The sequence below is a fragment of the Lygodium microphyllum genome, chromosome 3 (genome assembly GCF_053477565.2).
Source record: "Lygodium microphyllum isolate KBCC chromosome 3, Lygodium_microphyllum_v1.1.10, whole genome shotgun sequence".
Classification (NCBI taxonomy): domain Eukaryota; kingdom Viridiplantae; phylum Streptophyta; class Polypodiopsida; order Schizaeales; family Lygodiaceae; genus Lygodium; species Lygodium microphyllum.
Window position 1 is genome coordinate 164,776,828 of NC_141137.1, and position 10,827 is coordinate 164,787,654.

Consider the following 10,827-nt stretch of genomic DNA (forward strand, 5'->3'; position numbering starts at 1 on the left):
TATTTTCTCATCAAGGGCATGTGAGGCATTCAAGGGAGTCCATAGTGTTGAGTGTTGACTAGTTAAGCACCAACCTGGCATTCTTCGTTAGCGTGGATCAGCATGGACAACAACGTGGGCAGCTAGAATCAGCGTGGGCTATAGCATAAGCAGTCTGGAGTAGCAAAACATCAGTGTGGACTGCATATAGTGCACTTGGTTTCTAGTTCATTGCGTGATCTGAATGTAGAGATGGCGCCTGTTCTTTCTCCTATTTACCAATGTGGACAGCAACAATTGAACTATGATAATGCTTGATTACATCTTGTGGCCTTTTGAAGAGGAGTTAATGGTTGATAATAGAGCACTTGTGTATGCTTGTTAAAGTCAGGGCCAAGCAAGGGCAAATCTGTGTTTCTTGGGCTAGTTTGATACCTAGTTCAGAAGTAATCCAGAATTGCAATGTATGAGTTATTTGATTCTTGGTGAGAGGTGAAAGTACAATGCTTGTTAAGCAAGAATGCTTGAGTGGTATTTCACATGCATTGACCAAGGTTATGGACTGAAATAATGTATACGTTTTCAGAGCTGAATCTGACTGGAGTATGAATGGTACTATGCCTTGGGAGCATAAGGCACTAGTTCATGGAGTTCTTTGGCATGAGATTGAGAGCCCATGTTTCTTAATGGAATGCTAAGTCAGTGATTAGGCTGTGAGCTACAACAACATGCTTACTTGAAGTTTATGAATCATCTCGAGGCCTAAATACCTTCTGAGAATACACTGTTTACATCCTAGAGGTAGTACTTGTGTTGTCTCCAATGTATGGGCAGCACTACTATCAATAAATCAAGGTTCTCCTTGTCTACAATGGGTATACGTGTCAATAGTTGGCTGGCATCATTGCAAGCTTGTTAGAGCTTAATCGCTACAATTCAAGAGAGTGACATGATCAGAATCTAAAAGGTCCATCCATATTCAGTAATTAATGCAAAAGGAATAGAACTCGAAAGCTGAGCACAAATGTTGACATTGAACTTGTCATGAAACTTATGTGGGCCAAAAAAGAGTTAAAGTCTCGTGACATGTATTCCCCTCCTTGATTTGTATAGAGTGTAATCAGCTTGTATACATTGCCATTTTCAACCAAGGCCAAGAAGGTTTTAATGCATGTAAACACTTCCAACTTGTGCCTCAAAGCATATGCCCAAGAATGATGAGTCATGTCATCAATGATGGCAACAAAGTACATGTATTCTTCAATCGATTTGACACACATGGGTCCACAAACATCACTATGCACAAGCTACAATTTCTAATCAACATGCTTAGATCCACCTTTGGGAAATGAAGCACAATGCATTTTGCCAAGTACACAACTCTCACATACATTATGAGTAGGTGCTTTCAACAAAGGGAGATCAAGAACCATATTTTTGGTTCTCAAGTGAAGCAAACTGCCATAATTAACATGACCAAACCAAGCATGCCATAACTCACTATCATCTATAATGGTGGTATCAACCTGTAATGCATTCTCTGATGCTCTTTGCTGATATAAATCAAGCTAATAGAGGCCATTGTATAATGTGTTAGTAACAATGAAGGCATCCCTTTCACTACAATCATAGACATTGCATCAATCCTTGTGGAATCCAACCATAAAACCAACACATGCAATGGCTAAAACTGAAAGCAAGTTTTTGTTTATGCCAGGCATATACAAGACCTTTTTAAACATGATACTTCTCCATCTACTGCAATAGTCAGAATTTGTCCAATACCTTTAATTGCATACAAAGCTTTATTTGCACATTCAAGTGGTACCACGGGTCCCCTTTTGTACATTTGCATATGATACAAACAAACTAGTGAAAGAATGTTGTGTGCTTGGAAGCAACCCTATCTAAATACCATGCGGCGCTGCTCTTTTCAGCCATTGATAAACCATGTGCATGTGAAGAAGGATCATACAAACAATGCACAACAAAAGTATAAGAGTGACCAATGTCCAACTTGCTAAATGTGCTATTGCATTCTTTGCACTTGTTGAATTTTTAGCAATACTCATGCCCGATTGTTTCCTCTTCTTACTTGCCATCCTTTTTCAGCATTTTTCAATAACATGCCCCTTTTGCGTGCAATAATTGCATCTCCTTTTCTTAGCACCCTCATGCTTGGTGCTTGAAGAGTCTGTGGAAGAAGTTGTTTTGCCTTGACCCTTTGAGTTTGATGGCTGCCATGACTTCCTTTTGTTCCTATGACTCGTTGCAAATGCATGATTTTCCATACTTATGTTAAGAGCAATTTACCCGTGATTGCTCCTTACAATAGCAATGATGCCAACACATTAAATGTGAATGCCTCGGCATTTGGTTTTACAAGTGAAGTGAAGTGTAGTGGTGAAACTCACATAAGTATTAGGTAGGCCAACCAAGATTGTAAAAACAAGAGAGAGATCATGAATTATTTCATTAATATTTGCAAGCTGCTCCACTATGTCCTTGGCATGTTTAATATATGCATCCATTGAATCACCCTTTATCATGTGATCCATCTCAAGCTATTTGCATAAACAGGCTACATAAGCCTTATTGCACACTTGATACAACGAAACAAGTTTATCCCAAGAATCCTTGGCTATTGTCCAAGACCGAATATGAGAAATAACCTATATTTTGTGGGAGGGTACGACCCATTCCATCTCAATTGATCTACATCGGGAGGTGCAGTAGGGGCTAAAGTAGAAGATCCACTAGTGACAATGGATGAACTAGATGAGGCTATAGCATTTTGTGTAGTCGGGCCTCTGAACCACATACATAACCCCAAAGGTGCTTGACAACTAAAACATGCTTCATCATGTGTGCAAAATGGGGACGAGTGCAACTCATATCAGGACTAGAGACGAAGCAGTTTGCGCAATTTCACACTAGCGCCTATTGCCGCTAAGAAAGCCAATGACTAGGTTGACCAACAGGCAACGACCAACTGACGAATAAAAATCAATTGGACTAGTGATGTGGCATAAGGCATCCAACAAGCAAGCAAGAATAGTCACACAACAACATGCAAGACAACATGTGAGGAAAAGAGCAACTGAGCTAGAGGTTCAATGGTGGCTCAGGTAGTGGTAGCACCAGCTAAGAGATATGGCTCTCATACCACTATTAATGTCACATCCACTATCTGAGAATCATTTGAAAGTACAATCCCTAAGGTACTAAGTACCATACCCCATTGATGGGTATTCACACAAGAGAGAGAGATAGATAGATAGATAGATAGATAGAGAGAGAGAGAGAGAGAGAGAGAGAGAGAGAGAGAGAGAGAGAGAGAGAGAGAGAGAGAGAGAGAGAGAGAGAGAGAGAGAGAGAGAGAGAGAGAGAGAGAGAGAGAGAGAGAGAGAGAGAGAGAGAGAGAGAGAGAGAGAGAGAGAGAGAGAGAGAGAGAGAGAGAGAGAGAGAGAGAGAGAGAGAGAGGAGAGGAGGGGAGAGGCTACACAGTGTGTATAGTCATGTCTCGTGGAGACTCAAGACTCAAGATGGGTATAGGAGCATGGGCTGACTGGCAGTTGTGGATAGAGCAGTGAATAGTAAAGGAAGGCTAGTCACTAAACAATAAACAATGAATGTATTGTGGTGCAACAATTTGCAAAGGTGGTATTCATAATACATTATTCTTCACAAAGGGGGCCTATAAGTTGGTCATGTTTAGGTCCATGATGAGTCCTTTGCAGGTCGAGGTTGGACAGACATGTTATGTAGGCAGTTTAGTCATGCTATGTAAGTTAGTGTCAACACCAAATTTGACCATGTCCCATCCCCTTCACGCAACAAACACGATACCCCATCCCATAACACGTCCCCATTCTGTCACATTGTGACATCACCTTTTGATCTGTCACTTCTGAATGTTACATGTCCTATTATGCAACCATCATGGGGATGCCGTCTTGACGTCCCAAGGGCCCACCCGTCTCGTCCTTTACTTGTGACTATGAAGCATATGTCCAACAATGATGAATTATTTCATCAATGAAGGTAATAAAGTACAAGAACCTTTCAATGGATTTGAGACACATGGATTCACAAACATCACTATGCACAAGCTATAATTTCCGATCAGCATGCATAGATCCATATTTTGGAAACAAAGCACTATGCATTTTACCAAGTACACAACTCTTACATACATTATGAGTACCTGTTTTCAATAGAGGGAGATCAAGCACCATATTTTTTCTTCTCAAGCGAAGCAAACTACCATTAATTAAGATGACCAAACTGAGCATGCCATAACTCAATGTCATCACATAATGATGGCATCAACATGCAAAGTATCCTCTGATACTCTCCTCTCATATATATGAAGCTGATATAGGCCATTATACAAAGTGCCAGTGACAATAAGAGCATCTCTATCACTGTAGTCATAGACTCTACATCAATCCATGTGGAATTTGACCACAAAACTAGAACATGCAATGGTTGAAACTAGGATGAAGTTTTTTTAATGCCAAGCACATTAAAAAAACTTTTCAAGCATGATAGTTTTCCCATCTACTGCAACAATGGCAATTTGTTCAATGCCTTAGATTGCAAACAAAGCATTATTTGCACATACAATTGATCCCCCCTTTTATATTTGCATATAATATAAACAAGTCACAAAAGGGTGTTATGTGCTTGGAGGCACCACTGTCAAAATGCCATGTAGTGCTATTTTCAACCATTGATAATCTATGTGCATGTGAAGAAGGATCATACACACAACACACAACAAAAGTATAAGATTGACCAATGTCCAAACTTGCTAAATGTGATATTGCCTTCGCTCTTGTTGAATTTTCAATAACAACCATGCTTAATTACTTTCTTTTTTCATTTGCAATATTTTTTTTGCATTCCTCAATAATATGGTATTTTTTCCTGCAATAATTGCATCTCTTTTTCTTAGCACCCTCATTCTTGGAGCTTGAAGAGTCTATGAAAGAAGTTAATTTGCCTTTTACCTTTGAGTTTGATAGCTTCTATGACTTCCCTTTGTTCTTATAGTTGGCTGCAAATGCTTGATTTTGCATACTTGTATTAGAGCAATTCACTCTTAATTGCTCTTCTTGCAATAACAATGACACTAACGCATCAAATGTGGATGCATCAACATCTCCTTTTGCAAGTAAGTGAAGTGTAGTAGCGAAACTCTAATAAGTGTCATGTAGGCCAGCCAAGACTATAGAAAGAAGAGAAGTAGAATTATCTCATCAATATTTACAAGCTGCTCCGTTATGTCCTTGACACGTGTAATGTAGGCATCCACTGCATCACCCTATGTCATGTGCTCCATCCTAAGCTGTTTATGCAAAAAGGTTACATGAACCTCATTGCGCACTTGACATAATAAAGCAAGTTTATCCTGAGCATCCTTGGCCATCATGCACAACCGAATATGTGCAATAACAAGAGTGTGATAAAATCATGTGCCTAGGCATCTCGCCTATGCTATCTCAATTGATCAACAATGGGATGTGCAGCAAGGGCTGGAGCAAAAGGTCCACTGGTGAAAGTGGATGAACTAGATGAACTTACAACATTTTGTGTAGCGAGGCCTACAAGCCTAACATTGAAAGCAGATACATATCCCCAAAGCTGTTTGGCGACCAAAACATATTTCATCATGTAGGCCCACATAGGACAATTTGTGCCATCCAATTTATCAAAATCCCCAAACATGTTTAGCAAATCATTTTGGCCTACCATTGCTTGCTATATACAACTGATTTTTCATGACTACTGTTGCAAAATGTGTTCTTGTAAGTGCAACAGCATGAAAAAGCAAAGAAAAGGCTAAAACAATTACAATTTTGTGCATAATTGATGATGTTGAACAAAAATTGGCAATTGAAAAAGGCTCCAATGTTCGTGAATGTTGGTGTACAAGGTGTAATTGGCTTCAATGTCAATGGATTTGGAAAAATTTCACAAAAGCCTCAAATTTATTTGCTGAAATTTGGTGAAACTTGGGTTCAAAGATGAAAACCCCAAATTTTTGGCATGAAATTGGGCAATTTTTGGGCACCAAACACAAAATCCCCAAATTTTTGGTGCAATTTGGGACTTTTGGGAAAATACCACAATTTTTTATTGCAAAAATCCCCAAATTTTGTGCGGTTAGGCTATGCATGAATAAGGGCTTGTGTAACCCAAAGGTTGTTTGAGGATTAATAATCAATCTTATTTTTTAAATCCTAAAAGGTGTTGGGCTTTCAAAAACATGGCCTAGGCTATCAACTTATAAGACAAGGACTGTCGAGGATGAATCGACATGACAAGAAACGTGAGTAACCCAGGTGGCATCAAACCTACAAGTAGGGGCTATGATGATGCAGGCAATGACACATAGTAGGGCTGCGACAATGTAGCCTGCAATACCATGTAACAAGGAAACTACGTGGCAAAAAGATTGCATAAATAGGGCAGGTCAAGCTACATGGATAGGACAAGAAATCTTGAGCAAGAAGAAGCAAATTGTTCTCACAAAAGAAAACACGTGCATGAGTAGTAGACGTGAAGTTGAAGACTCAATGGCAGTTGAGGCAACAGCTGACAAGAGGTATGGCTCTAATACCATTGCTAGGTTAGGATTCACCAACACATACACACTCACAATGAACAAGTGAAGAGCAAGAGAGAAGAAATTATCGAAAACTCACATTCACTATGGAGAATGATAATGAAAGTACAATCCCTAAGGTACTAAGTACCACACCCACTAATAGGTGTTCACACACAGGAAAACCCTTCTCCAGTTGGAAGGTAAAAACTACCTGTGCATAAGGGAGCATTCACACCAGAACTATAGAAGAATACGATAAGTGTAACAGGCTGAAGATTGGGATGAGGTCAAGATCCTAGACAATGAAGAGGTAGTAAATTACATTTTTGTTCTAGAGCATGAAATCATACAAAGAAAGGTGTGTAGGGCCATTCCCTTCATTGTCATTGAGGATTCTTCAATCATGGTCAAAGGAAAGCATCTAGTCTTACAATAAACAACAATGCAAGAAAAGGTTGAGGTAATGAAGCAAACTAGATCCCTACAAGAAGGTAAGATATGGACTGCTATTTATTGAGGCCTCTTGCATATGATAATGAATCACTTGAACAAAAGTTGAAGGACTACAAAGAAGGTGCATAGTTAGTAAAGTTTGAGATAGATAGTAGTCCCAAAGATAGGTTAAAGGTGCTCTCATTTTTGCAACAGCTAGATGCAACATTCTTTGATGGCAACTCTTAGAGACTTCTAAAATTAGTAAGACGACATCCTTTCTCAAACATAATGCTATACACTAGTTGTTCTAGCTTATTGGATCAAGGCATAGCTCGAAACAATTGGGTGAAGCTCATGCAAGCTACACTAAGGAATGCAATTTTAGAGATTATACAAAAGCTAACACTGAGAAACAACAAAAAATGAAATCACCTAACATATGATCAAATAGTTGAGTAGAGGTATATACCTTGTACTAGAATTTTGAAATCCTTAGTGGAGCTACTTCCTGAATATGTAGAAGAGCCAACCTGATGATCCAAGCTCTAAAAAGGTAAAATTGTGTTAACAAAACGTTCACAACATGCTGCTTCTACTAATATATGAGTTCATTTTGAGATCCTTATTGAGATGATAAAAGCTACGATGACTTAATTTTCCATCAAGGTAGAAATACAAATATATGTGATGTATTTAAAACTAGTACCCTCATAAAGAAAAACCAAGAAAAAATAATAAAAAGTCCAAACACATGTACATTCATCCATAACAAGCGAGCTTTTTATTGTCTTTCTATACTACATATAGAGTTAATCGTAGCTTCATGTTCGTTTGCATGCTTCTATTTAGGGACTCGCTATGACATGTGGAGGTACAAAAAACTATTATGAACTATCACTACGAGTGGTTGAGCTCTTGATTATGAATGTAGTGCTTTCAATTTTTTTCATATAGATAACCATTCATCCATAACGAGGAAGCTTTTTATTGTCTTTCTATACTACATAGAGTTAATCTTAGCTTAATTTGATTTCCATGCTTCTATTTAGGGACTTGCTATGACATGTAGAGGTACAAAAAGTTATTATGAACTATCAATTCAAGTAGTTGAGCTCTTGATTATGAATGTAATGCTTTCAGTTTTTTGCATATATAGATAACAGCCTTGTAAGCGGCTTAGGCACCGATTATCATTAATAGCAAAACCTAGCCTTGTAAGGGGATTGGGTGCTAACTATGGATAGCAGTGAAATGTATGTTTGTTTATGATGTATTGTGTTCTTCAAACACGTTTTCTTCCATCCCTGATTGAAATTATATTTCTGGTTGTTCTTGATTCTGAAATATGACAAATATGAATTACCACTATGAGCACTTTTTAAAGTATTTTGGATAGATTTGATCATTCCACAGCCAAATTTTCAATTGTGAAAATAATTTGATGGCTTCCCTACTTAAACACAAACCTTGATATAAGTATGGATGGATTTTTGGTAGTCTTTATCTTTTAATTTTCAAAGAAGAACCCTTCTATTGCTTTAGCTAATTATTATACATGATTCAAACATTCGCTTAGCTAACTCAATTGTAGTGTGACAAGTAGCAGTTCTAAAGAAGTGGAGATCAATAAAAATATCCAACAATTGTGCTGAAATAAGAAAGAGCAACCTTTCAGTGAGCATAGAGAGAAACATTAACATGAAAGGATCAATGCAAAGAGTGCAAGATACATCATACGTGCAATGGGATCTGCAAATGTTTGGATATTCTATGAGGCTTATGCCTCCCAAGGCCTAAAGTGTAACAAAGACACATGTTACTATTCTAAAAGATAGTAGAAGAAAATCTTCCTCGATACCTATATTAACGATAACAAGATCCACTAGCCATCACCATAGAAAGGAAGAGGCGACAATGACAGTGTAGCATCCCCACATAATTTTGATGTTCAAGAGGCCATATCTTTATGTTGGAGTGATGGCATAAATCATGAACTTAAAATTGATAGCATGAAGGTCTCAAGTGTAAGGTACCTAAAATTGCCATTGAAAATATTATAATTGTTTGACATATTTATGGCCACTAAATCAATCCCAAAAATCAATTATTCAATTTAGGGACACTCAAGACTTTCTAATAGGATAACTGCTCAGAATGTTTTATAGAAGGGAAACTCAATTGCAATACCACTTGCATCCCTCGATCCTTCAGTCTGCAATGCCAGCTCTCCTCTATCGCTCTCTTCATCATTATCATCGCTCCTTCTAGTTGCAGCCTCAACTGTCATCCATCTGCTGACTTATGCCACCTCGTTGCTAGTGGTGCTGCCTTGCATCTAGAGCTATAGCCCTGCCATCTAAAGTTGCCACTTTCTACATGTACATCACCTAGCAGCTGCATTTCTTCTTGCAAGTTGCCACCGAGCTACTGCTCCATCCTTTGGTGTTGTCCCCCACACTACTCATTGTAGCCTGCATTTACATCTGTAGCACTCCTACATTTTTTGCTCTATAATCTTGCTAGTACTGAAGCCTTCAAAGCCTGCCACCAAGCTACACACAACTTCATCTCATCATCCTCAGCCTTAGACATTGCTACACTTTAACATGCTGCCTAGTGCCCTACTGTCTTTAGCCCTATGTGATCATCTATCCTTTGCTGACCTGCTGCATTTTTCAGTCGTCTAAGTTGCTACTAGAGTGTTCTATATTAGAGTTCTTCATTGACATTGGCCGTTTGCTGCACTCAGCATCCGTTCATAGAAGACGGCACTTTTCTCAACCTACTCCGTGAGAGAGCTATTGCTTCTAGGCCTAGGACATGATATTCTGTGGTCACAAGTTTGTGAGGGTTGGCTTCTAGGCAGCTGCAGTTGTCGTTTGGGCATCCATGTGAGCTCTTGCTCAATGGTCTTGGATGTGTCTCCTTTATGTTGCAACCGACTTGTCTTGGCAGGATGGGACAAGTTATGACCCCCCTCAGACCTTCCATTGGGTTCCTCCACGAATGGCATTGCAAGCTTTGATGGAGCTATACTACCCTTGCTGAAAGCTATCACTATTCAAACATTGCCAATGGTAAGGTGAATGCATTGCGAGTCATAGTCAACATTACAGTGTGCTTATTTCTTAAATGCGTGTCCTAGTAGTGATTCCTTACTAGTAGCCTTAGTGTTAGGCATCACATAGAAGATCATAGGTAGGCTTTTAGTCTCGATAGAGACTGTTATTTTGCACTTTCCCAGTAGTGAGTAGGACTGTCCTCCAAATGGGTTAAGTTTAGTGTTGGTAGGTTGCAGTTGGGGCTGACCAATGAGGATTCAATGATCGTAAGGATATTACAATCATCTCCCTCATTAATGAATGCATCAAAGATGTGTGTCTTCTGGGCAATCACTGATATGCGTAGGTAGGCAGGTGCGATTGCTTCCTCACCCTGTTCCTCATTCTCAGTTATGGTGCCTATTCTTACATTTAAAGGGGGTTTTAGCATTGGAGGCTCGTGTGGCAGGTGAGTTGGTATTGGTTGATTACTATACTCCTAGCCATCATGCAGAGTGATACTGATGGTGGAACCCTATTCTTTAGCGGTAGCACTGAGATGTGTGATTTTTTGGGGCTCACTGACTATGATGGCAACCTATTTATAATCCTCCTCTTCATTTGAGATTGGTAGATTGATGGCGGCTAGCACATGCATCCAATCCCGCTCATCCTCAAGGCAGGGGATATACTTTGTTAGTGGCCCATAGGATTTGTTGACTTGTGAGTCTCCTTTCAACATAACAAAGGTGGCAT